We start from the raw sequence: 27,560 nt of genomic DNA, 5'->3' as shown, positions 1-27,560 counted from the left end.
AAAATATTTCTATTATGCTTATCAATTATGCTCAAAGTTAAAGAAAAAAGTGGGAGCCTCTTATTTTAGTTTTGAAAAATCAAGCATATAGTTTATCTAAATTTTTTCTGTAAGTGGGTGAAAAAATGAGCAAAAACAGATCACCTTCGTTCCCCTTGTCTGTAACCTGTGACTATTGTCAGTGCTGATAGAATTAAGTAACACATAAGAAAATGGATTTAGTGGTATTTGGAGTTTGCTTTTTAATCGTGATTTGTGGATAGCAGGCATAGAAATAATTTTGATTTAGGATCTAATAGTTGATTCTGTGCCTGTTGTAATGTCAGCATTCAAATAACTTCTTTTTTTGGAATGTAAACTATTTTAGTGATCGGGATTTTTTTTTTTGGATTAAATATTTTAAGATAAATCCCCTTCTTCCTTCTTGTTTTTATGCTCTTCCTTTTTTTCTTACATTTTTTTTCTTCCCAGTTACATATGGGTTATTATTTTTCAAATCATTTGTTTAAAATATTTGCCAGCCAACATGCTACATAATTGCTAAGCGTTGTCAGTGTTCCTAAAGATAATAATTGTCAGTAACTTCAGTTGTTTAAAGTTCATTGGTTCTTGATCAGTGTTTCATATCTTCAGTTTTTTTTTTTTTTTTTTTTTTTTTTTTTTTTTTTTTTTTTTTTTTGCTGTACGCGGGCCTCTCACTGCTGTGGCCTCTCCCGTTGCGGAGCACAGGCTCCGGACACACAGGCTCCGCGGCCATGGCTCGCGGGCCCAGCCGCTCAGCGGCATGTGGGATCCTCCGGGATCGGGGCACGAACCCGCGTCCCCTGCATCGGCAGGCGGACTCTCAATCACTGCGCCACCAGGGAGGCCCATATCTTCAGTTTTTAACATCATATTTCACTCTATTAAATTTACCATTGAGTTTTCCATCTCTGACCCAATGTTTTGTGAAAGTGGTATTTCACCTTTAGTTGTGGTAATTTTCATGTTCACTACCAAAACATAAAAAAGAAAAATTTTGTTTATAGTTCAAGGGAAAAGAACTTCTAGGGTTTGATTTTTGGTGGGTTTTGTTTGTGTAAAAGTTAGTCCAAAAATTAACTCAAAGGATTTTTGGTGGGGGGGATAAAAAAAGGAAAAAAAAGGAAAAGGAGGACTTTTTTAGAAATTTGGTTTTCCCCAAATGATGAAAGCTATATTTATGTCTAACTAGAACCCAGTTTTATATTTCACATCATTGAGCCAGAAAGTATTTATTGAGTAACTACTGTGTGCCTAGCATTGTGCTGTCTACATCAGCTTTCTAATGTTATGGGATCCCACAGCCTGACTGATGGGTATGACTACCAACCTTGCTATTCATAGGGACCCTCAAAAGAAGCAGGTGCCCTGAAAATGAGGAAAGGGGTTCCTAGGAACAGCCAGGGAAGCTTTTTCTCTCCTTGGGATCTTTGGCAATTACAAATATGATATTTCCTATCATACTTGGAGAAATCGGAGGGACTTTTATTTTTTTATATAAATTTATTTATTTATTTTTAATTTTGGCTCTTGGGTCTTCATTGCTGCATGCAGGCTTTCTCTAGTTGTGGTGAGTGGGGGTTACTCTTCGATGCAGTGCTCGGGCTTCTCGTAGTGGTTTCTCTTGGTGTGGAGCATGGGCTGTAGGTGTGCAGGCTTCAGTAGGTGTGGCACGTGAGCTCAGTAGTTGTGGCTCACGGGCTCTAGAGCGCAGGCTTAGTAGTTGTGGCGCACGGGCTTAGTTGCTCTGCGGCATGTGGGATCTTCCTGGACCAGGGCTCGAACCCATGTCCCCTGCATTGGCAGGTGGATTCTTAACCACTGCACCACCAGGGAAGTCCCTGAGGGACTTTTAAAGTAATGTTCAAACATAAAATAGTTCAAATATTAACTAGAGTGATGGTTGTATTATCCACATGTACTTATGTATCATCAGTCTTAATGAAACCTTTTAAATTATCTTCCTTATTATATATTCAGCTTGTGCCTTTGCCAGTAATTAAGTTAACACAAAGTAAGAGTAATCACCTCAGGTAACATCATCACAAAGCAAGATAATTTTAGAATTTCATAAGTCTAAGACTCCATCAATTACAAGATACACTTAGTTTAAGGTCAGATTTTAAAGACAAGTACCACCACGAAATAACCTTACACATCCCAATTTCCAAAGTGTAAAACTTTTTTTCAAAATTGTATCTTGGATTTGAGGCACTACTATAATATTATATTCGAATGTGATTTTTAAAATCCATGGCTAGAAATGTACATAGATTAAATGTGGGTGATTTAGCTTACTTTAAAAATACCAGCATAGGGTCTTAGTCAAATCAAAGAATCTGGGTTGACTTTGTAATGGCTTAATGATCTAAAGATATATATATATATATATATATATATATATATTTTGATGTTGGGGGTAGGAGTTTAGTAATTTATTTATTTATTTTTGCTGTGTTGGGTCTTCATTTCTGTGTGAGGGCTTTCTCTAGTTGTGGCAATCGGGGGCCACTCTTCATCGCGGTGCGCGGGCCTCTCACTATCGCGGCCTCTCCTGTTGCGGAGCACAGGCTCCAGATGCGCAGGCTCAGTAGCTGTGGCTCACGGGCCTAGTTGCTCCGTGGCATGTGGGATCCTCCCAGACCAGGGCTCGAACTCGCGTCCCCTGCATTAGCAGGCAGACTCCCAACCACTGCGCCACCAGGGAAGCCCCAGATATATATTTTTTAAGCTTTTCATGTTTTTATTGCCCAATGGGACTATTCCTAGTTCTGCATTTTACTGAAGAATGGAGTTTGACTTCCCCTTGTAATTCTTTTAAGATCTAAGCAATAACTGAGGCTGTGAGCATTTCAGTAACTACAACAAAGCTTTACAGCAATTATGACATCATAAACTGTGACTATAGCTCATATTCTTTGGAAGGAAAGATAAGTCTTTGAACTTGGATGAGAGATCTTTTTTTTTTTTTTTTTTTTTTTTGGTACGCGGGCCTCTCACTGTTGTGGTCTCTCCCATTGCGGAGCACAGGCTCCAGACGCGCAGGCTCAGCGGCCATGGCTCACGGGCCTAGCCACTCCGCGGCATGTGGGATCTTCCCGGACCGGGGCACGAACCCGTGTCCCCTGCATCAGCAGGCGGACTCTCAACCATTGCGCCACCAGGGAAGCCCGATGAGAGATCTTTAAAAGAAGAAAAGTCCCTTGGCTTCCATAGACAAACTTGTATGAGGGGCCAGAGGCAGATGAGAAATGGTTCCTTAGGCCCCAGTTGGCACTTTCTCCCTCACTTCTGACTTTAGAAGAACAGACATGAATGGGGTTGGCTAGTTAGGGAATCAGGTCCTCTTTTAGAACTGACAGAACCAACACACACTGTTTAAGTCACAGGTCTAGAGATGGATATAAGATGTCATACTAACTGTTAATGTTGTTTGGTTCTCTGTGCTAAGCTCCATGCTAAGTGCTTGAAATCTGTTACCTCACTTAAGCCTGGTTAACTATCCTATAGATAGTCCTATTATCTTTACATATTAGGAATTAGAGAATAAGAGGTTGATTGTCCAAGGTTATACCTAGCAGTTTGAGCTGTGACTCAGCCCAGGCCTGTCTGATTCTTAAGCCCATACCTTTGACTTCTAGGCTGTGGCTTCTGGCAGTACTTTTGGACTCACTCATTCAGACTAACCAAGACTCTCAACCTGCCTGAGATCACTTTGAGCTGAATACGAGTAAATTAGCATAAAAATCTCCACCATCTCTCCCTTTTAATATATGAAAGGATAAAAAAAAACCCTCCACTTTATTCTGTAATGCAACGTAAAAGGAAATTATTTTGGCAGTTCCCTAGTTTTAAGTTTCACCTGTCAAGCAGTTGAGAGTTAATAAAGTTTTAAATTACTTATCTTAATCAGTAAAGTTACCCTCTGTTAAATCTACCAAAAATATTCTATAATCTCAGTCAAGGTGGTTGACAAAAGTGAGGCAAAATAGTGACATATTAAGACTAGATAGCTGAGTAAATTGAGTTTGAAAAAAAAATCCTGTCTTCCATTAGATATAAAAGATAAGAGTTTTTTTGAGGGAAAAATGCTGGGTTATTCTGAATGTTTATACATTCCAGGTCCATCATGTCATAAAACAACATTCTTCATTTGGCCTATGAAGACCTGCTCAGTAATCCATTCACTTTAACAAGTCTTGTTATCAGGAAGGGGTTTTTAACTAACCTAAACTCTTCGGCCTGCAGTTAAGCATGCTTTCTATAGCAGTTAACGGTTTATATGTGTATAATTTTGCAAAAATCTTATATCCAGAGACATTTTTATATGCCTCTAAATTCTTAGTCTTCTGAGAACTGAATATTCTGTTTCCTTGACCTCTGCTGTCATTCTGTTAGTCTGTGGGAATGAAGAGATTTATGCATATGAAATGGAATATGCATGTAATAGAATGCCTTATAAGCTTACTTTTTAAGGGATAGAAAGTGACAAGTTAACTCTAAAGTTTCGTGCATTAAGCTTGCGTTGTATTAGTTTTATGTTTTCATTGCTGTGAAAACAGTCAAATTTTCTCCTGTGGAAGAAAAACTACTTTGCAAAGAATGGCTATTATTCATAATGTTTCACTTGTATAAGTAGGGTGATAAATTTTTTATTGCTCATAAACTCCTAAAACAACTGAGCATCTTGAGTTAACCCCTTCTTTCCTGATTATAAGCTATTGAACTGAATATTATTTATCATACTATAAAACTATAAAACTCTGCCTGCTTCCTAGGTCTTCCATTGCTTTTTTTTAGCCTTTTCCCTTAATTGCAGAGAACCCAAAGACTGTGTTTTTTGTTTGTTTGTTTTGTTTTTTTCCCACCAAAACAACACGACCAGAGCTTCGTGTAGCTCTGTTTGTGTAAATTTTCTCCTGGGCCAGCAATGGCTGGCCTCTTCCCATATCCTAGCCAGTCTGTCCCAGCACAGCTGCTTTAAATAGGCTTCCCTTGGGGCCTGGCAAGATGATGGAGACGTGTTCACAGTCAGGAGGGCAAAACACAGAGGCACACAGGCCATATTTTATTGTCAACATAACACACTTCTCAGTCACAGTCACCAGCCACTTCCTAAACAGGAACTAAGCCAGTCACTTTTTTGTCTCACAAGCAGCCACTGTTAAATTTATTTTGTTATTTTGACATATTTCTGACAGCAGAAAGATAAGCATAGCATAGTACAAATGGTTGAGTGCTGTAACATCAAAACTCACAGACAGCCTGGTGACATCAGATGAGGGTACAGTCAAGCTCAGTGGGCAAGCATTGCCTATGGTGACAAACATCCTTTACTGCTACAATAAGGAGGCTTGATGGGCCATTATGTCCCCTTTCAAAATTCAGAAAGCCCCCCCAGAAATATCCATGAGTCAACAACTGCTGAGTCATTCAGCAGGCTTAAGGCATATGTTTTACACCAAGAGAACAGACTTAAACACCAAGTACCGCCTGACCATGACTATCATGGGAACAGGTCTCAGCAATAAACCCATGAATTATCTGGCCCACGCTGACTACTCTCACAACACAGTCTACCCCTTTGATGTGACTGTCAAACCCCAAGTGTGCCCAACAGCAGGAGCCACAGACAAAACAACACAGGAGCAATAACTCAATGTAAATGCCTTTAGTCACTTCTCAAGACACCGAGGTCCAGCAGGCAACTTACTTGCTTTGGGTATCAGGAGCTTGAGACAGAAGGAGAAACAAAGTTCACCACTGTTTATTTTCAGGATATGACAACTGAGAGAATTGTAAAAGTTATTTAATTGTTCTTTTTAAATGTATAGATTAGAAGTTTAATTCTGTAGGCATATCCCCTATTGATACAGTAGAGACATATTAGCAAGGAGGTGTTTTGCTAAATGATAAGTGCCGCTTCACAACCCTATCTAGGACACTGCATGTTTAACTTAGTTAAATCAAGTCTATTAAGCAGTTTTGTTTAAGATGTGGGAGCTTATTAAAATTTTGGTACTTATTCAAATCACTTATAAATAACTTGAAATCCATATTTATAATTCTAGTCAATGTCTCTCTATTCTACTCAATATTTATAAGTCATTTTTAAAATCTCAACTCTTCGGTGGGTATAATAAATAGTATAATGACTAAAAGGACAAGTTCTGAAATCAGATCTGGATACATCTTGAGATGTATTAATTGTGTGGCTCTGGACAAATTTCTGTATCTGTGTAAGCTTTGTTTTTCTCATCAGTAAAATAGGATTTAAAAAGCAACATCTATCTCACAAGGATTTTTGGAGGATTAAATGAGGTAATGTTCATAAGACCTGCACATGGTATACTATCAACAAATGGTAGTGTAGCTTATTCAAATTTAGTTCGTTAAAAATGTCTTAGGGACTTCCCTGGCAGTCCAGTGGTTAAAGACTCCATGCTTCCACTGCAGGGGGTGCAGTTTCGACCCCTGGTGGGGGAACTAAGATCCCATGTGCCACGTGGTGTGGCCAAAAAGTTAAAAAAAAAAAAAGTCTTAAGATCCAAAATAAGTCTCATTCAGTCCCATTCACACAACTTTACTCAAATACATGCCCAGGTAGTCCCCCAATACCTATTCTCTTTAAATTAATAGCATGTACATATTTCTTTTTGAATATATTTAGAGATTCACAGAATTTCAGAGTTGGAAGAACATAACCTAGACCAGTGCTTCATTTAGCAGGTGAAAAACGCGGAAGCTCAGTGAAGTTCGATGATCTTTCCCCACAGTCGTCTCCTAACCCAGGTCTCCTAATTGCCAATACATGGTTCTTTCTGAGACAGTATGACCATAAATGAAACACTTTCTTTCATACCTTTTATATTTTAGGCGCCAAAGGTTTTTATTTTGTTGAGGATGAGCTAAATAGATCTATTTATTTGTTAAGATAGCACACTTTATGTTTTCTGTCTTCAAAAAGCAATGGCTTTTCGTTTGATCCAAAATAAATACAATGGAGTCATGTTTCTTTAAAAGAAAAATCTTAAATCTAATAAATGCAGCCGAGAGTGAAATTATATTACTGTTTTTAAATGATGTCCTTCACTATCAAAAAGCTAATCACACATAGGCGGACTGAGTCGTGCCACTGTCTAGCACTTAAGGCAGAATCTGTCATAAACCCTGATGAAGCTACTGACTCACCAGTGACTGGGCAGGGACTTTGAGCTGCTCCCACCCTCCTTTCTGTGCCTCCCTAATGCTCTTAGAATGAAGACAAAATCCTTAACCTCAAGCCACAAGACCATGCAAGATCTGTCCCCTGCCCACTTCTTAGACCTCTCCTCACCTATCCCTGCTACCTCTGAATTGCTACCCAGCCATCCCCCATTTTTCCAGCCCTTTTTTCCCTGGCTCTCTCCTGCTACAAGGCCTTGCACATGTTCCTTTTACTCACAGTGTTCTTTTCTCTCCTTCTTACCTAGGTAACTCATCTTATTTTTCACATCTCGAGAGATGGATCTCTCCTCTAACATCTCCAACTGGTTCAAAACCATATTGTGGAATCTTGTGAACCACATACTTCTCTTTCACAGAATTTGTCAGTTGCAATTCAAATTTGTGATTATATGATTAATCTGTCTCCACCGCTACACTGAAAGCAAATGATAGTGACTATGTTTCTGTTCATCATTGTTTCCAGGGCCTCTTTGCCCTGTGTCTGGTACAGAAGAGAAGTTCAAAAATTATGTGTGGATGTTAGTTAAGTGACTGAATACATGAATGCATGACTGAATGAGGAATGAATGAATAAATGTCACACGCTAGACCTGCATACTTGTTGTATTGAGTTTATCTGAATTGCTTCCCCCCAAATTTAATCTGATAGCACAGTACATATGCAAGTAAAATCAAGCATATGAAACTAGAAGAAAGAAGAAAGAAACTAAAAGAAAAAAAATCCTCTGTTGCTCCTTATGAATACAGTAAACTCTAGATTTTGACTATATCCAACCTTTCCAAGGTAAGTATGGGTTACTTGGATTAAACGTGTCTGAATGAGACACATGAGACTAGGACGCCACCTTGTGGTTTATTTTCACATTTATCGTTTTCAACCTCCTTGGAACTTTCCTACTTCAGAAAAAAACACCATTAAAAACTACAGCAATATTGATAAAGGAGGCAAGAATATACAATGGAGAAAAGACAGCCTCTTCAATAAGTGGTGCTGGGAAAACTGGACAGCTACATGTAAAAGAATGAAATTAGAACACTCCCTAACACCATACACAAAAATAAACTCCAAATGGATTAAAGACCTAAATGTAAGGCCAGACACTATAAAACTCTTAGAGGAAAACATAGGCAGAACACTCTATGACATAAATCACAGCAAGATCCTTTTTGACCCACCTCCTAGAGAAATGGAAATAAAAACAAAAATAAACAAATGGGACTTAATGAAGCTTAAAAGCTTTTGCACAGCAAAGGAAACCATAAACAAGACGAAAAGACAACCCTCAGAATGGGAGAAAATATTTGCAAAAGAAGCAACTGACAAAGGATTAATCTCCAAAATATACCAGCAGCTCATGCAGCTCTATATCAAAAAAAACCAACCCAATCCAAAAATGGGCAGAAGACCTAAATAGACATTTCTCCAAAGAAGATATACAGATCGCTAACAAACACATGAAAGGATGCCCAACATCACTAATCATTAGAGAAATGCAAATCAAAACTACAATGAGGTATCACCTCACACTGGTCAGAATGGCCATCATCACAAAATCTACAAACAATAAATGCTGGAGAGGGTGTGGAGAAAAGGGAACCCTCTTGCACTGTTGGTGGGAATGTAAATTGATACAGCCACTATGGAGAACAGTATGGAGGTTCCTCAAAAAAAAATAAATAATAGAACTACCATATGACCCAGCAATCCCACTACTGGGCATATACCCTGAGAAAACCATAATTCAAGACGAGTCATGTACCACAATGTTCATTGCAGCTCTATTTACAATAGCCAGGACATGGAAGCACCCTAAGTGTCCATTGACAGATGAATGGATAAAGAAGATGTGGCACATATATGCAATGGCATATTACTCAGCCATAAAACGAAACGAATTTGAGTTATTTGTAGTAAGGTGGATGGACCTAGAGTCTGTCATACAGAGTGCAGTAAGTCAGAAAGAGAAAAACAAATACCGTATGCTAACACATATTTATGGAATCTAAAAAAAAAAAAATGGTTCTGATGAACCTAGGGGCAGGACCGGAATAAAGACGCAGATGTAGAGAATGGACTTGAGGGCACCGGGAGGGTGAAGGGTAAGCTGGGACAAAGTGAGAGAGTGGCATGGACATATATACACTGCCAAACGTAAAATAGTTAGTGGGAAGCGGCCGCATAGCACAGGGAGATGAGCTCGGTGCTTTGTGACCACCTAGAAGGGTGGGATAGGGAGGGTGGGAGGGAGACGCAAGAGGGAGGAGATATGGGAACATATGTATATGTATAACTGATTCACTTTGTTATAAAGCAGAAATTAACACACCATTGTAAAGCAATTATACTCCAATAAAGATGTTAAAAAAATAAAAACCTACAGCAATAGAGAGGAGTGGAATTTTTGCTCATCTAAATATTGCTTGCATGTCATTATCCCAAAGACTTTATTCAAACATTGTCATTCATTCCTTTTTGTTTTTTATTTTAATGAAATATTGAATTGGTAGAGAAAAATGGTATATGTGTTATAAATAATCAAAGGAGACAACACCTGTGTACTCACCACCCAGCTTAGCACTACCAGTACTTTGAAAGAGCTCTGTGTGCTACTCGCTGAATCCTTTCTCCATCTTCTCCATTAACGAGGCACACCCACTATGTTGCTTTATTTATAATTTACCATCCATGTACATATCAATAAGCAATAGTTTTCATTTAGCATTTTAAAACTGCATATGAAATGAGATCATTCTGGATTTGATTTGCCTTTTAAATTTAGTAGTATTTTTCTGGGATTCATCATGTTGATAAGAGGAGCTGTGATCCATTTGTTTTCACCACTCTGTAGTATTTCATTTTATGACTATACCACAATATATTTAGCTCTTCTACTCATTTTTTTTTTTTTTTTTTTTTGTGTGTGTGTGTGTGGTACGCGGGCCTCTCACTGTTGTGGCCTCTCCCGTTGCGGAGCACCGGCTCCGGACGCGCAGGCTCAGCGGTCATGGCTCACAGGCCTAGCCGCTCCGCGGCATGTGGGATCTTCCCAGACCGGGGCACGAACCCGTGTCTACTGCATCGGCAGGTGGACTCTCAACCACGGCGCCACCAGGGAAGCCCCAAAGATTAGTTTTAATTAAATAAAAATTATACTGAAGAAAGAAACACTTTCACAAATCAACATGCTTATCCAATAAATGCAAGTATGTTGTGTTTGCTGTTAAACTTATTTCTTAATTGAAAGTTTTCCCCAACTTTCTGGGGAATTTGGTAACCTCCAATAAGCAGCTGCTAGGATTGACTCTCACCAAAATTGCATAAAATGCATAGAGTTCATCTATTCATTAGAAATAGAACCTAAGATATCATACAATTCCTTTTTCCTTCTATGGAACACTCCCCATGAACCACCCTATTTGTAGAGACTGCTCTAAAGAACACTCCATAGTGCCACCAGAAAATTTGTTGTAGCTGGGGAGTCTTAAAGAATACAGGACTTAGGCTGGGCAAATCCAGGCTGGAATCCTGGTTTCCCGACATATTTGTATGACATACTTGTATAACTTATAAATAAGTTATAAACTTTCTAAGTTTCCTAAACTACAAAGCAAGGATAATTGTAAGAATTGATTCTAATATTGTGGATTCAGCATTCAAAACCATAACTTACACAAGACAATACAGAAATTATTAAAAGTACTATATTTATATTATGTGTATTATAGAAATTCATAGAAATAATTTAGAAATTCATCTAAAGGAACACAGTAAGAGGTAGACATTATTCAGGATGACTCAGTTTAATTCTTTTTCCGCTTTCTGCTCTCAGCAGAAACATAGCGGTGTGATTCATAAAAAATAGTATTATGAGGGTTTAGCTTTCAAGTGAAGTCCTAGCAATCTACTTCTTGGTTTAATTGATTATTTAATTCATTGATTTAGCACCAACCATATGTCAAGCACTATACTAGATGCTGTTGAAAGTCCTTCCCTTCCTTCCTACCTTAGTTACTCTTAGACATCATTTATAATTCTAGTATTTGTCAGCCCAATCAAGGTCCACTGTAGTAGCCCAACCCTGGGTGAATGATGACTATTTATTTAAATAAAGTAATTTGACAGGTCCAGAAATATATTTTTGGTATACAGCAAATAACCCCTGCTGTATTTTGTGCAGGTTAAATAATTTCTATTCCTTTACCCTTAAGGAGCCTCTTCATATATGGAATATTTCTGCAGACAGTCCTTCAGCATTTCCCACTCTTTGAAAGCACAGAAATGGAGCACAATATTCTGGCTCTATGAAGCAGTAATTTCATACTATGTGTAGGTTATGTGGTATATTTCTGTGTCTAAATGACAATGTCATGTAGAAAAACTGACTAAAAATAAGAGTAGAGGGAATTCCCTGGCTGTCCAGTGGTTAGGACTCAGGGCTTTCACTGTGGTGGCCAGGGTTCAATCCCCAATCAGGGAACTAATATCCCCCAAGCTGTGCAGCATGGCCAAAAAAAAAAAAAAAAAAAAAAATTTCATTAAAAATATAATAAATAAATAGTGGTATATATACATAAAAAACAGTAGAATAGATAAAACACAAAATGGATCTAACCATAACAAAATAAAACTCCATTAAAAAATAAATCAAACAAGAGAAATATGCTACTGCTATTAATGACTACCCTGCAATCTCCAGACTCTTTCTTCTTTGACTTCTTTGACCTTGACTTATCCTGACTCTGCTCCTTCAGACTTTCCTCCTTTGTCCTCTTCTAGCCAGTCAGGCCTGCAAACCTCCACTCTTCATTTTGCTGTACTCAATCTCTTGGCATGCGTTTCCATTCTTGAGGGTTCAGTTCTCAATTCAAAGATGAATCTCCTCAGAATCTATCATCATTAGTCAAAAATGTCAACCCATGTATAGGACAGCTTCACTTGGATGCCCTCTCTTTAGTCCAAACCTAAATGCAACTTGACTTCCTGCTGTGCCTCACTCTGAATCAACACCCTTTCCAAATTAATAGGCCATAATCAAAAGCTTAATCATTTTCCCCTTTGATTCCTACTCAACTGTGATAAACAGTCTTACTGCCCTTTCTTACCTGTGCCTACAACAGTAACTGGCATGGAGTAAGAATTACAGAAGTGTTTGCTAAATCAGTGAATGAATGAATGAATGAGTGACAATAACTCTGTGAAGCATGCATGGAAGCTAGTAGCATCTCCATTGTACAGAAAACGATCCAGAGGCTCAGAGAAGCTGAGTCACTTTCCCAAGGTAACTCAGCTGATATTGGCGGGCAGGATTATTTCACAGTCTCTGGCTCCTGAACAAGAGTGTTTTCTTTGCTTTCCTAAGACCTCTTTTTCTTCTTCTCCATATTTGCTCTTCTACAATATCTAGTTATCGATAGGTTTGCTGTCTCTTTCTCACACTCGTCCAGACCCTCAGCACGTGGAGTCATGTTTAAAGCAACAGAGTTGCTTACTGTGGTCTGGCTTCCACTGGTCTATTCTGAACCCAACAGCCGTGTCTCACCACCCATCTTTACTTACTCTCCTTCATCTTCTCCTTGACCTTTTTACAATATCCTATTCTCTTCACTGCTACTTCCTTCTTGAATTTCTCTGATCTGGTTATAAACTCTCTTACTGCTCCTTTGCTGTTTTCTTTATAGTTACTCTACTTCTTCCCATTCTCCTATAATATATTCTCACCTTGGTTTATTACTTGGTCTTCTGTCCTTTTTCTAGATTCTCTTTTTGAGAGAGCTCATATCTTCTCAAACTTCTAAGCTAATAGCTCCAAAATCCCTACCTTCCTAAGTTCCATCCCGTATTTCCAACCACCAATCTACCTGTGCTATCACAGCTGGGATCCAACTGAACTTACCTTCTGTCCCAAGTCTTTTTCCCCACCTCAACCTCCCTACCACTTTTCATGCCACTCCAACTTTACTAACCACATAGAACACAACTCATAGTGTCATTACTGGTTCTTCCCTGTTATTCTTAAGCTTTTCTATCCTATCAAATACCAAGGCTTCTTGCATTCCCGTTGAAACTCCATAGATTGCCTTAAGGTCCTCCATAATCTGGCTGCACTAACCTGTCTTACCTGGACCTGCACTGTTCCCTAGCACAGGTGCCCTTCTATAGCCAGCCTGGTACAGCCACCCTGGATGCCCAGGCCTTGGTCATCCTGGATCCCCTAAGATTAAATGCCCATTCCCACTTTCTCAGGCTTTCCGGATCCTGCTAGCCTCTAGGTTATTTTGGGAACCAGTTTTCCAGTTCTATTTTCATTCTCATAGCCACTTCTTTCTCCCTTCCCTCATTACATATTTCAATTATTTGAAGTACTTACCACATAGCAAATAGTCGAGGAATGGTGCCTTTGTTTTTGTTAATGGTGATAATAATAAGAAATATATTTCTGTCTTAATTCCTCGGTTAAAGACTCCTTAAACACTTCTGCTTTTTCCTACCCCCTGGACCATTAATAAATACTCTTCCTTTTCCTCTTCCAACCCAGTCTCAGCACAGCTAAAAGGAAGGTAAGACAAAGCCACAGGAGCTGTAATTAAGCTCTTGGTTTATTGCTATGCTATTGTGAAATTTCAGGCTTAAAATGAAATGGTCAAAATAAAACCCCAGTAGCTTAAAAGTTAACAAAGGTTAGAATGATTTTGAAATTTCAGGATTTAAAAGAAATGTAATGTCTATATAGCACCATTTTATCTTCTTTTTGACTCCAACATTTCCATATTCTCTTTTGGGGAATTCCCAGAGTCCTTCTTTGCCCTGAATGTAAGAATTCCAAATGATACTTAACTATTTTTCAAAGACCTATATGATTAACCTACAGGGAATCGACACACTGGATGCAAGAAATTTGCCATATTTGCGTGAAGGTCTTTGAGAAAAGTTAAAATACAACATGTAAAGTAATTACTACAGTGTGTTAGTAACAGAAAATATAAAGCAGCTACTTGATAATTAACCAACAACATATCTCAGAAAAGATCTTAGATTCATAAAGAAGAACCATAAGAACAGCTCCAACATACGCAATCTACAAAGCACAAAATCTGAATATATGAAACTTGACTCTCAGCATGATGCAAAATAGGTATAATCCCTCGTAAAATTATTTTCCTTCTTTTATTAGTCAAACGAAGCTCCAGATTAACAAAGGCTCAATAAATTAATGCTTGTATACACATCCAAATTATTTTCAAAGCTGGAAAACGCAAATTTATAAGTGACTTAGTTGTATTTAGAGTACTTTAGAACAAGGATCATTTTGTTGCTCATTTGATTGCAAATATCTGTAAAAAGGTATGGCGTATTTTAAATCTTAGGTTCAATAATATTCAAAGCTAATTGAATTTTTATAATAGAAAAAAATCGGTAACAACCATCATAACTCATTTGCAAGCAAAAGTAACTTCCCTGACCGGGAATCGAACCCGGGCCGCGGCGGTGAGAGCGCCGAATCCTAACCACTAGACCACCAGGGAGCTTGGTGAATTCTCTCTCTCGGCGTATTTGTTCCTTTAGAAATAGCCACGTAAACCTGGCCAATAGAAAAAGAGATTGTTGCCTCTAAGCCCTGCCCACTTCGTTCCTGTTTTGGGTTTCTGTAGGTTTGCAATGTTTCAAGATAAAAAGTTGGGGAAAAAAGAAATAGATATTTCTAGGAAATAAAAAATAAAATAAATAAAATTAAAATAGCATAGACAATTTCTAGGAGGATACGGGAGAAACTGTTGACACTGGTTAACTCTGGGAAGAAGAAATGAAGAATTTCCTCACTTGCCTAAACCCGGCAAATGCTCTGCGCTCTCAGGCGATCTCCGCGGCGGCTCCTAAGGGGAAAGGCTGGATCCTCCAAATCGAATCCTCTTCCGACTGCCATGCTGGAAAAGACGTCCTGGGATTTCATCCTAATTATGTAACATGTAAATATCTATACCTAGACAATGTTAAAGTACTGTCCAGAACCTTGCAATTTGCTTTATCATTTTCACAATCATCTAGCTGCTCTTTCTAAATCTAACCTCTTTCTCTCTCTGTGTATGTCTTTCTGTCTTTCCCTCTCACGCAGATGTTAAATCCCACTAAAGATTTTACTAAATCTAACGGTAAGATTGCCACGGGCGGAGAGCGTTTCCCGGTGTAGAGCCTGGCACAGAGCAGATTCTCTCTAAGTGTGGGTGATGAAGGGCCTCGTGGCCTTTAGGACGCGACTACTTAATTTACTTATTTGAGAGTCAGATTAACGAAGCTGCGGGGGCTGTGGGTAATTTGCTTAGTGAAGAACCGAGGCATCTGCACCCGGATCGGAGTAAACCGTTAAAACGCGCTGTTTCCATTATCCTCCTGGTTTTCAAACTGTTATTCTCTGGGCAAGTGCTTCCTTTCTCCGCATTATGTATGAGAAACGGCCAGGAAATGATGCAATTACCAAAGGAGTCAAGAAACCTTCCAGCCCAGCCTCAGTTCGGAAGCCCTCATGAAATAGGAGCAGAAGACAATAGGATGTAACTCAGCTTTGAAAGCGCCAACCGTTACAGTTGGACAAATGTAACCCTAGAGACCCCGCTCCGCTGCAAGATGGAAGGAGGCTTAAGTAAAACAGATACAAATTTGTAATGAACTTGCGCACAACCTCCGGCGCCATTGTGAGTTACAGCCTTCGTCCATCACCTAGAATTTAGGTGAGCCTGAGCTAGAATATTTTTCTTGTATTCAGCAACTCAGAAATGGAATTTAGATTACTGATAAAACTTATCTAAAGTTATTTAATAATATGCAAGCAGGAAGATTAAAATGACTTATTAAGACTAATAAGTAAAGATGGAAACATCACCAGAAGAAATTTCTAAACAATTACTATATTTTAGATGGGACCCACACCCCTTTCCTATATCAAGGAATTTTTAGGAAATCGAGTGCAGTAGGTGGAACTTTTACCTCTCAACTGGGGGTTTTCAGAGCTTAGCAAGAAAGAGCATCTGGTTTTGAATTAAAAGATAAAGCAGATATTACTTTTAGAATAATTTAAATTTGTTTTAATAGGTTTAGTCACAGTCTTTTACAAAAGGTACGAAAGGGTACAGCGAGAACCATCATTCCTCTTTTATCACTCTTAATTTCTTCTTCCCAGAGTTGACCAGTGTTAACAGTTTCTTCTGTATCCTCCTAGAAATTGTCTATGCTATTTTAAATTTTATTTATTTTATTTTTTATTTCCTAGAAATATCTATTTCTTTTTCCCCCAACTTTTTATCTTGAAACATTCCAAACCTACAGAAAACTCCAAGTATAGAACAATGAACACACATATATCCTTCATCTAGACCTGTGCTAATTTAGTAGTACCAGCATCCACCGTGTGACTTTTGTGCACTGAAATGTGGCTAGTAAGAGTTTAGGTGTTCTATAAGTGTTGCATGCATACTGGATTTTTAAGCCTTAGTATGAAAAAAATGTAAAATATCTCATTAATAATTTTTACATTGAGTACATTTTAAATGCTAATTGAATATGAGTTAAAATATTAAAATTAATTTCACTTTTTTGTTTTTAACCTAGCTACTAGAAAATTTAAAATTATTGATATATATATATATGGCTTGCATTATATTTCTATTTTATAGTACTAAACTAGATTTACCAGTGGTCAATATTTTGCCATATTTGCTTTCTCTTGATCTTTTTTCTGAACCATTTGAGGTTAGTTGCAGACACCATGATACTTTACTTCGAAAAACTATACCATATATTTCCTAAGAACAAGCAATACAATTATCACACTTACAAAATTTAAATTTAATACAATATTATTTATGATACAGTTCATAGTCAAATTTTCAATTGTCCTAACACCTTTTATACTTTTTCATTTTTATCCAGGATCCATTCAAGGATTATACACTGCATTTAATTGCCAAGTTTCTGTAGTCTCCTTCCTTTAATCTGAAACAATTCCCCATTTTTTTTTTTTTTTTTACAGCATTGAATAGTGGAGGACATTTGCTTCAGAAAGTCCCTCAATTTAGACAAATATTTCTCTTGTCAGGAAAACTACCTTAAGTGATATGTCCTTCTCAGTGCATTATATCATAATTCAAATAATGCTGATGTATTGTGTTATCTCTAATGGTAAATGTGGTCGGCAGAATAATGGCTCCCACAGAGATGTACCTGTCCTAATCTCCAGAATATATGAATATTACTTCACATGGCAGCAGGAATTTTGCAGATGTGTTTAAATTAAGGATTTTGAGAGAGAGATTATCCTGGATTATCTGGGTGGGCCAGAAATCATCACAGGGGTCCTTTTCAGTCAAGGAGGGAGACTGGAGAGTTGGAGTCCCAGTGATGTGATCCCAGGAAGACTCTATCAGCGTTTAACTGGCTTTGAAGATGGAGGAAGGGGACCATGAGCTAAGGAATGCAAAGGGCCTCTAGAAACTGAAAAAGGCAAGGAAAGTGTTCTCCCTCAGAGCCTCCAGAAAGAAAGCATCTCTGCCAACACCTAGATTCTGAGCCATGTCAGAATTCTGGACTACAGAACCGTAAGATAATAAATTTGTGCTGTTGTAAGCCACTAAGTTTGTGGTGGTTCTTTTACAGCACCAATAGGAAACAAACACAGTTAAGTCTGATCATTTGGTGAAGGTGTCTGCCATATTTCTCCATTTTAAAGTTACCCTTTACACTTGTAATTAACAAATATCAAAAAAAAAAGCAAATATCACCACGGAAGTAATACTTTGAAAGTGTATGAATTTTCTGTTCCCCCACAAAACTTCACCCAGTGGTTTTAGCATCCACCGATGATGCTTGCCTGAATCAATTACTACTATGTTGACTGCAGAACGGTGTTATTTTATCATTCACATGTAAAGAACTTTCCTTTCTGTCCTCCCTCTTTTTATTCTTTATTTAATTTTAAAATATCAGTTTGGACTCTTTTTTTTTTTTTTTGTGGTTTTAGTCAATGTGCTATAATCTACTGCTGTCATTATTAATACTTAAATTGTTCCAAATATGGCCAGAAGGAGTCCCTTTAAGCTGGCTCCTGTATTCGTTTGACATGTCCCTATAAATTTTTGAGCAATTTCTTTACTTTCTAGCATAAGATGGTGCAGGCACACCCTCTACTTTGTAAACTGATTTATGGAGAATTAACATCTTTATGCATGTATCTTTTCTCTTTTAATTTCCTTGTTTAAAATTTCACATGAGAAGGGGCATACTCTACATACTCTTCTATAACCTTTTTAAAAATTAATTTCTTTTGAAGCATGTCCATTCTTTACATAAAGAGTTTTTTCACTCTTTTTGATAACTGCATGGTATCCCATTGTATATATATTTTATTAAAGCAGTTTTATATCATTGGTCATTTAGATTATTTTCAATTTTTTGCTGTTAAAAAAGTACTACAACAAATAACCTTGGTGCCACATAATTGGCATTTAGTTTTTATTAATTTAGTTTTATTAATTTTATTAATTGACCCACAATTGACCCCTTATGGACTGCCAATTTCTGACTTGAAAATGTTATATATTGGAAGAAAAATCATGGCATCCAATTCAAATTCAGTTCTAGTTATAATTTATGGGCAATTTAATTTTTCAACTTGATTTCAACCTGACTCAGCTATTCTTCTTCTGTTCATTAATTTGTTCATTTGCTGAACGAATATTTATTGACTGTCTATTATATGTAAGTCACTATGTTAGGCACAGGATGCCTGATCTTGAAGTTTAGTCTGGCAGGGTTCAAGTAAACAAGCAATTACAGTCAGTAGAGTAGTGGATAGTAAAAGAAACGTTTGGCTATACTTCAATTTAATAAGTTCATTTAATACATTAAAAACATATTATTTATCACACATACTTTGCTGATAGGAATGTAAAACCATACAGCCACTCTGGAAAATAGTTTGGCAGTTTCTTATAAAACTAATTATGCACCCATCAATTGTACCCTTAGGCATTTATACCAGAAAAATGAAAATTTATGTTCACATAAAATCTGCACATGAATGTTTATAGTAGCTTTATTCATAATAGCCTAAACTGGAAACAACGGAAACATCCTTCAGTGGGTGAATGGTTAAACTGTGGTACACACATACCATGGAATATTTCTCAAAAAAAAAGAACAAACTATTGATACATATAACAACTTGGATAGATCCCAAGGGAATTATGCTGAATTTATTAAAAAAGCCAATCCAAAAGGTTATACACTGTATGATTCCATTTATCTAGAATTTTTGAAATGATAGAGATAAGAACATATTAGTGATTGACAGGAATTAGATGGGGTGGGGAGGAGGATGGAGGTGACTGTAAAAGGGTAGGTGTGGTACCTTTGTAGGAGTGATACAGCAGTCCTGTAGCTCGGGGGTCCCCAACCCCCCTGTTAGGAACCGGGCCGCACAGCAGGAGGTGAGCTGCAGACAGTGGAGCTTCATCTGCCGCTCCCCACGGCCCCCCATCGCTCACATTACCACTGAACCATCTCCTCCCCCACGCCCACCCCATCCGAGGAAAAATTGTCTTCCATGAAACCGGTCCCTGGTGCCAAAAATGTTGGGGACCGCTGCTGTAGCTTATCGTGGTGGTGGTAGAAGAATCTATACCGGTGATAAAATTGCATAGAAATCACACACACACACAGGCAAGAATATGTGTAAAACTAGTGAAATCTCAATGAGCTCTAAAGATCATACCAATGTCATTTTCTGGTTTTGATATTTACTGTAGTTATGCAAGATATTATCTTTGGGAGATAACTGGGGGAAAACCTGGGACTTCCCTATACATTTTTTGCAAGTTTCCGTGAATCTCTATTTCCTTCGAAAAACTCCCTTTTCAGCTTATTGCACTGTAATTTTCTTTCACTCAAATAAGTCTAGTAAACAATCACCACTTAACATCACTTTGAGTTTAGGGATTCATTTCAACATTTTAAATTATATCTTAGCACAGTATCTTAGCACTAGATTATTTAAATAAGTTTTTCAGAAATTATTAAAAAAAAAAAGAATTCTCAAGCTATTGAATAGACTATTTTTAGCAGAAATAAGGCAGCAGAAACTGTCCAAGGGTAGATACTTTTTAATTAACTGTGAATAAAAGAAAAGGACAAATTTTGGGGGAGGCTTATTCTAAATAAGCAGCCATAAGTTCTACCTACTAACAGGCACCCAGACAGCAATCCGTTCCTATATATGTCAGTACTTCTTTCTCAATACACTCTGGCAGGCTCTTTCTCTTTTCAAATGACAAGGAAATTTCTACCTCCTCTTTAGACAAGATTTCTACCTCTTCTTCATAACAAGCCGAGAGAAGCACTGAACCTAGGCCTATCCACAAAAGAACCTATTTACATTCCTCTCAAAACTCAAGATGGTATCTAAGATGTTCCGGACCAATGACCCCCGTTGTGAAAATGAGCTACTGCCTTCAACACTATTAAATAGTGTACTCTATTCTGCCTCTTTAGGTGCAGGATGGCTCCCCACAGACCTCCAAGATGTCATCAGTGTTTCCTCCCATGGAACTCCTGTGTCTCAACTAGCCTACGTCAGGTGTGTGCAAGGAGGTGTGTTTCTCTTTGTGCTAGGAAAAGCAAGATGGGTTTGACCACTAGAGAATGAACTTTCTTGGTGCTGGTAGATTAAACGCACCAACCAGTACAAAAATCTCCTCTTCAACATCTTTACAGAGAAAACTCCCAAAGAAGTTTCAATTCTTTCTGTAGTTGTGAGCTCATTACTTACCAGGGAACTTTCATTTTGACAAGGTGTTGCAGCAGTATTTGCCAGTGTTTCTGGAACTCCAGTTTCATGAGAGGTTACCAGTGCTGTGGTTAGAAGCACACATACTAGCCATACTTTATTACAAAACTATTCTTGGATAGATATGTAAGAAAAATACAGAACACATTTGCAGTAATGGTTGCTGTTGTTTGGTGATGTTCCCAAAGATGTGGAATTCCTACCCACCTCCTCCAGGAAGTCCCCTGGGTGAACACCTGATTTCTGAACTCAGGGATCCAGTTGTCTCCCACTATCCAATTCCTGCCCTGAGGAGCCAAAAAAAAGGAGGGCAAGTGACCCTCTTTTTTTCCTTTAAGAGCTGAAGGCCTTTCTGCTTCTGTCTACCCCCAAAGTCTCATCATACAGGGTTCTTTACCCCAGAAAAAGTGAGATGACAATTCTGCCTAAATTGCCCTAAAATGGCCTCTACCCTTCAACAGAGATAGGAAGATCAGTTTTCATTTTTAATAGAGGCCCTCATACCCATAAAATCAGTGTAGCATTACAATTTTTCATCAACTCAGCATTTACCAAGCACTTGCTATTAGCTAAGTACAGTGAGGGGTGCTAAGGATACAATTTTTTAAAAAGAAAATCTTTATTATAATAATGTATATTGCTATAAAAATACCTAACTTTTCTTGAAGGTCACATTCTAGACTTTAGCCTAAGCATCATTCACAGATTATCTCATTTAATCCCTATATCCACCCTGAAATTTGGTACTATTATCATCCCCCTTTTACAGATACAGAGGTTAAGTAATTTACCCAAGGTCAGCATGTGATGGAGCCAAAGTCTGAAGCCAGAGCCCGGACTCTTAGAGATTACCCTGTTCTTAAAAAGTACACATTCTAATGAGGTTTGATCTGTAGTGTACTAAGATTTCCCAAATAACTTTAGATACTATATCTTATTCTCCCAATTAAAATTTCACCTTCTAGTTAGAGCAGTGCTATCCAGAAGAATTTCTGGCCATAACGGAAATGTTCTATTCCATGCTGTGCAATGAGTAGTCTCTAGCCACGTGTGGCTCTTTAGCACTTGAAATGTGGCTAGTGAAATGAAAAACTACATTTTAAATTTAATTTAGTTTAAATTTAAATGACCACATGTGGCTAGTGGGTACTGTATTGGACAGCACAGATCTAGAGGATAGGGAAATGGTTTCATTTCTTTGGATTTCTCTATAAAGACAAGGCCTAGGCAAATCAGTAAATGCTGAGTTAATGAAAAAGAATAAATGAACAATCATTAAGGGGGAATTTTCTCCCTCTTTAAACTGTAGAGCAGAAATCTTTATTCTACTGTGACTTTCATTGTAATAAAATGTTATAAGCATATGATACAGCCTGCAGTCCTAGAGCAGTTCATGAAGACAGTAAAGAGGATCCTTAAATTATAAGCCATGTTTTTCAAAGGCTGACAAACCATTTATAATTGATGGTTACTACTTTTAAAACACATAGTTATATCTTTGCCTAATAAAAAAGATCACTGATTAATTTTTTTCTTGACAAAATCTGGGGTCCATAGAGAGAAAAACAAAAGGGAACTCTTGGTGGTGAAAGGATGGAAATAGTCAAGAATTGCAACTCAATGGACATTTCATGCAGAAACTACAGTCTAAAGCAGACCTCTTTACAAATGTGAGACTCAGCAACTGCCAAATTCTCGTTAAGTGACTTTGTTTTGTCACTTATTCATCACATATATACATATAGATTCTTATAGTCAATTTGTTTTGAATATGGGGCTAGATATGATGAATAATAATAGGTACTTTTGAAAATAAACTGGGGCTCTAGATCAAATCAGGGTCTCTGGAAGTAACCAAGTCAGGTGTCCTGTGTTTCCTGATCCATACACAATGCAGCTCCTACCCTGCTCCCCACTGGATGTCCACTTTACTTAAAAGAACTCATCTCAGGGCTTCCCTGGTGGCGCAGTGGTTGAGAGTCAGCCTGCCGATGCAGAGGACACGGGTTCGTGCCCTGGTTCGGGAAGATCCCACATGCCGCGGAGCGGCTGGGCCCGTGAGCCATGGCCGCTGAGCCTGCGCGTCCGGAGCCTGTGCTCCGCAACGGGAGAGGCCACAACAGTGAGAGGCCGCGTACCGCAAAAACAAACAAACAAAAATCTCAAAAAGTCTTAGCAATTTTATCACAATTTGTACTGCTATGGAACATGTCTCTTCTTTGTCTGTTTTTAAAAAATTCATCTTAGATTTCAAAATCATCAAAGAAGTGTGAGAGCAGCTCACTTTCTCTGGTGATCCCAAACCATGTTCTTCTGATTCAATGAAATCAGCTCTTTATACCTTAGAAGCCTAATTTTCCCTTGGAAATAATTTGCAAATAACATAATGAATGCCTAAAGAAAAAAGAGTAAAATACCCAGTTCTTCACATTCAAACCAGAAAGATGTAAACCTGAGGTCCAATTTTATACATGCTCAGTATATCATGGGCGATTATTCCATATTTTGCAAGATTATATAGCATGACCATTTGCAACTGAAATCCCAAAGCCATCACTGTTAAATGCTTCCCTGAGTCTTCCACGAGAGGCTGTTACAGTTTAAGCAGCATCAACAAGCCAGAGGAGGCCGCTATCTAGTGTGCCTGTGTGTCTGGCCTGTGACACACCAATGTTATCGCACCAGCTGCAGGCTCCACCATGAAGTTGTTTTCTGTGCGGAAGGGTAAACCTCACGGCCAAATCCTCCTAGTCATCTTGCAGTGCTGGTCATGGGACCGTAGAAGGAACAGCTCCCAGATGGGGATGGGAAGCTCACAGGCACTGCCCCGCAGCTGATGCAAATCTTCCCAACCCAGGCTCTCTCGGTTCTTTGCCAAGAGTCGTCCTGGAGGGCTCAATTGCTACGTCCCTATTGCTGTAATGATAGCAACTTGGCAGCATCCGGGATGCTGTGCCTAGGATGGGAGCGGGACGGGGGAGGAGATGGTGGGCCCCTTTGAGAAACACAACGCCGTTAAGGACAGAAGGATGAATTTACTGTGACCAGTGGTCCCCGAACTGGGAGGAAACTCAAGGCTTTAAAGCTCGGGGAGACACTCTTTAACTCCACCTCTGCTCTCTGAGCCTTATTCCCACGAACAGTGGTGGCCACAGCGAGCCAGCTGTAGGAGATGTTGCCCGGGGAGAGGTAAGAAGACCCTCTCAGGCTTAGCCGCCGGGCGTCCGACCGCCGTAGTCGCAACGAGCTTGCTGCCGGGAGGCGTCACAAAGGGCTGAGGCCTGCGGAGGCCTCGCGCGCAGCTCTCCGGGGCGGAGCCGCCGGGCTCGGGCTGGGGCTGCGCCGGGGCAGCGGAGGCTGCAGCCGCCAAGGGGTGGCGCGGCTGCCCAGACCGCCAGCTCGGAGGTCGCCGGGGCAGGGAGGACGCCGCAGCTGCAGCCCGAGCGGCCGAGCGGCCGAGCGGAGCCGCCGAGCTCCCCGGCCCCCGCCGCAGCGGAGGGCCGCAGAACGTGGCGCGGGCCGGGCGGAGCTAGAGGTGGGCGTCTGCACCGCGTCGCGCCACCCGCTGCTCCCCGCCTCCGGCCGGGCCCGGCAGCCTGTCGTGGCCGATGTCCTGACCGCGGGTGCATCTGCAGGGTTGGCTAGGCACCGCGCCTGGGGAAAGGCCTGAGGAGTCCCCGCGGCGGCCGCGTCCAGTAGCACCGGACGCCGGTCCCCCGGGGCACGCGCCTGGGCGCTCCTCCCTCCTGCCCCAGAACCGCGTCACCGCAAGGTCCTCCCCCGACCCCTCCTCCCACCCACCCTGGAGGATGCGCTCCCAGGCGCCGAGCGGCAGAGGCCACCGCTCCCAGAAATGCGTGCACCGGCTCCCTTTTTCCCGGACCCGAAGAGCCGGCGCCCCCGCCCTGTAGGTAAGTAGGTGAGGCGGGGACTAGCCCTCGCAGCCGCCCGCTGCTGATGCTGCCGCTGTGTAGGGGCGGGGGGCCGGGGCCAGGACCCGCCAAACTTGCCTCCCGCGGGAGCTCGGTGCTGCGCTCGGAGGTGTCCTAATGGCGCTGGGCGCAGCCCCCTGTTAACCTGACAACCTCTTCTTGAGCTCGGGAGGCCCAGTTGTGGCGAAGGAGAGCTTGACCCTTCCCCGCCCACACCCTGGGCCCGGTGGGGTGCGCGCTTCGGGCAGGGGTGGAGAGGATGTGTTGCTGTGTGGATTATTGGGGGGTGAAGGGAGAAATACCGTTGAATTTTCAGCAGCTCAGGTGGAAATATGTCACCGTATTTTTTCGGCTTGATGAACAGATGCGTTCTTCCTGTTCTCTCTCAATATGTAGCCACACATAGCGTTATTTCAGCGGCATAGAGAAGTCACTGTGGATTTTTGTGTATTTCAGAGTTGGCAGGCTGATATATAAAATTGATGTCTCCAACCCTTACAGTCAACATTTTAGGGCCAGTTAGAGAAGGCTCCTCTAGGAGTCAAATATTCAAGAGATAGATGAGGCTGAGGAATTCTTGTGCTGCCTACTTGGGAGCCTTCGGCTTTCGTGAAGAGCGTGGCAAGTTTGATACAGGTGTAGGGAGTTGAGAATCTGCTGGAAGGATGCACGGAGTCGGCCAGCAGAGGCAGCCTTGGACGCAGCCTAGCTTCCAACTAGATAGATGTTAATAAGGTCTGTATTTCTGAGAAACTGGTTATAAATTCCTTCTTCTCTCCCAAGTGTAAAGTTCATACATCAGAGCTTCTGGGGAAGATTATCTCTTCACAGGCTATCATTTTTAAATTTCGTATTAAGCAATAAGGTTTAGAGTTTTGGAAAGTGGATCATTGTAAGCGCCAGTTTTATTAACGTATTAAGGTTTAGAGCTTTGGAAAATGAACCGGTGTAAACTCCAGGAGGACAGTGTCTTCGTCTTGTTCAGTCCTGTAATCCCCTAGTCGGATGAATAGTGGGCGCTCATTAGTTATTTGTTGAATGAACTGTGTTTCAAGCTTCATCTAAAGACAATTTAGGATTAAAATGTGTTTTCCTGTGGCCTTTGAAGTTTAACTGGATTTTAAAAATTACTTCTTTGTATAAATAGTCAAATTCGGTTATCCCAGCATTTAAGTTGAATTTTGACATTTTTGAGACCATATGTTATCCTTCTTTAATGTGTTATTAAATAAGGTAATTTTCCCCAACTCTTAATATAAGCTAATTTCATTTCTAAGCTTGCAATTTTTTTTCTAATTGGTCATCAAACTTATTTTCATTAAACTCTAAAACACAATTAAAAAGTACAATTCACGTTTAAAGGAAATTCTGGGTTACTCCAGAGGTAACAATGACTTGGTTACTAAGTGACATATTAACTCATTTTAGAGTTGAGTTGTTGTGGTTGACCTAATTATAATGTATTTATTACAGGTAAAAGTGGAAATAAAGCATTTAGAAGTGTCTGTGATTCCTAAATGATTCAAAATACATGGTATAGATACACATTTTCAACTGCATGGTTTTCCTCAGTATATAAACATATCAGTTTTCAAGTTTGACACCCAGGGCGGTTGTGACATTGCAGGTTTGGAAGGTTTCGTGCCTCTCTGCTTTTTTTTGTTTTTTGTTTTTTTCTTTTTGCGGTATGCGGGCCTCTCACTGCTGTGGCCTCTCCCGTTGCGGAGCACAGGCTCCGGATGCGCAGGCCCAGCGGCCATGGCTCACGGGCCCAGCCGCTCCGCGGCATATGGGATCCTCCCAGACCGGGGCACGAACCCGTATCCCTTGCATCGGCAGGCGGACTCTCAACCACTGCGCCACCAGGGAGGCCCGCCTCTCTGCTTTTAAATCTTATGTTATCTTGAAATAAGGATAACTGCATCACATTTCATTTGCTTTATTTTTGCACTGTGATACAATATTTCCTGTTTTGTTTTTATTTTCCTGTTATGTAAGTTTTCTGAGTCAGTATTAACCTTTTTTCAATCACTTCGTTTAACAGAATTATCTGGGAGTGGTCCAGTCACTTAATTTCTTTCTTTCTCTTTTGTCATTTTAATACCTCTTCACCATCCTTACTACATATTACCCAAAAGACTTATTTTCACAAAACTATGGTAAGCCCTAGTTTATTACTATTGCTTCTCCAGCCTACTTGGGCTCTTCCTAGATGGTGAGGAAATAACACTTTTATGTAAAAGGTAGTGAGATTGGGGGAACCAGCAGTGGGAGGGAGCTTATGAAAAATATGTTATGATTTATTCAAACAGAGCAAAAATTCTCCCATGAAATAAAGGTAATTACATTTTACACATCTTATATTTGTAGTCAAGGATATTGAGCAGTTAATTTATATGGTTCTTCCTTGCTCACTTTAAACTTCTCAAAAGAGCCCTCCCCTGTGGTTACAGTAAACTCTCTTCTCTTTGTTGCAGATAATAAACACTTATTTGTTCATTTGACAAAGAGAAGTCGAGCGCTTGACTGTGCTTGTACTCTTGACCTT

At 39.8% G+C, this 27,560-nt stretch overlaps 1 protein-coding gene and 1 non-coding gene across 5 annotated transcripts in view; one reads left to right on the top strand and one right to left on the bottom strand.

The window, feature by feature from the left end:
* Positions 1-14,700: 14,700 nt before the first annotated feature.
* On the bottom strand, positions 14,701-14,772 carry TRNAE-CUC (transfer RNA glutamic acid (anticodon CUC)). Its single transcript has one exon. It is a non-coding gene; the product is annotated as a tRNA-Glu (tRNA).
* A 168-nt stretch (positions 14,773-14,940) lies between these two features.
* NCOA7 (nuclear receptor coactivator 7) overlaps positions 14,941-27,560 on the top strand; it is a 152,064-nt gene continuing 139,444 nt past the window's right edge. For 2 of the 4 annotated variants that reach the window (XM_060114981.1, XM_060114978.1), the window contains exon 1: positions 24,455-24,991. The gene's annotated coding sequence lies outside the window, so the exon portion shown is untranslated. Of the gene's footprint in view, positions 15,214-20,785; positions 20,871-24,010; positions 24,270-24,454; positions 24,992-27,560 lie in introns of those variants that run through there. The other 2 variants (XM_060114979.1, XM_060114980.1) reach the window with 2 other exon arrangements.

The sequence above is a fragment of the Mesoplodon densirostris genome, chromosome 12 (genome assembly GCF_025265405.1).
Source record: "Mesoplodon densirostris isolate mMesDen1 chromosome 12, mMesDen1 primary haplotype, whole genome shotgun sequence".
NCBI classification, from domain to species: domain Eukaryota; kingdom Metazoa; phylum Chordata; class Mammalia; order Artiodactyla; family Ziphiidae; genus Mesoplodon; species Mesoplodon densirostris.
Note: the sequence above shows the minus strand (reverse complement) of the source record. Positions and strands in the feature narration are given on the sequence as shown.